Source organism: Trichoplax adhaerens, genomic scaffold, assembly GCF_000150275.1.
Source record: "Trichoplax adhaerens TRIADscaffold_5 genomic scaffold, whole genome shotgun sequence".
NCBI lineage: Eukaryota > Metazoa > Placozoa > Uniplacotomia > Trichoplacea > Trichoplacidae > Trichoplax > Trichoplax adhaerens.
In genome coordinates, this window is record NW_002060947.1 from 5,829,036 (window position 1) to 5,829,935 (window position 900).

A 900-nucleotide genomic window follows, 5' to 3' on the forward strand; every position below is an offset into this window, starting at 1 on the left:
TACCGGTAAGATATGTTATACATAAGGGCAGTAGTCGTATAATAATTTCTGTTATAGCTGAAAAACGGTTATACTCATATATCATTGTTGGTTGTTTATCAAGAAAATATTTCATAACTTTTAGATTAGTAGTAGTAAAAAAATAAATGGGTATAGAATTTGTTGAGGATGTGGCGTATTTACATCATTCTGTTATAATGTAGCTCTCGGATTTCAGTTAATCATATCGATCCTAAATCTCTTATTGCGCAATTCCATAAGTATTTTCAGAATAGATAATTTCTCTCTTTGCTACTTAATAATTGTATTAAATGGGGAAGGGTTACAATTCATTTAGTACTTCAGGTATTCATGACAACGCTAGAAACCCTTAAAAATTGCCACTTATTTATTTCTCTTTAAGAATGGATAAATTCAAACTTATCTTGCAAAAGTGACTATTTGAATGCAAATAGATTATATTTCATTCGAATTTAAGTTATTTTTTTCCATTATTAGGCACTAGTACTTATTACGTTTATAATTTACTCTAGGAATAGCAATAACATTAACCCTATAAAATTTTGTGCTTACTATAAGCAATTTATTTCCTGTGTATGTTTTCATCATTCTTATTGGTTGCAAAGATTTATCCATAAGTTTTCTTTCTTGATTCTTCCATAACGTTACATATAAAGCACTTTATTATCGTATTTAACATTACCTGAAAACGATAATAAATTTACTCTAAAGGTCTTTATGCTTTGCTCATGTTGTGATTTTGACACTATTACAACCGCAGTGTTTCAAATAGTGATTGTTTGATAACATATTGTGAAATACTAAAGTGCAACAGCCTAAAAGTTAAGTTACGATTCAGGGTGAATACTACATTTTAGTAGCTACTAGCAATTTAGGTAG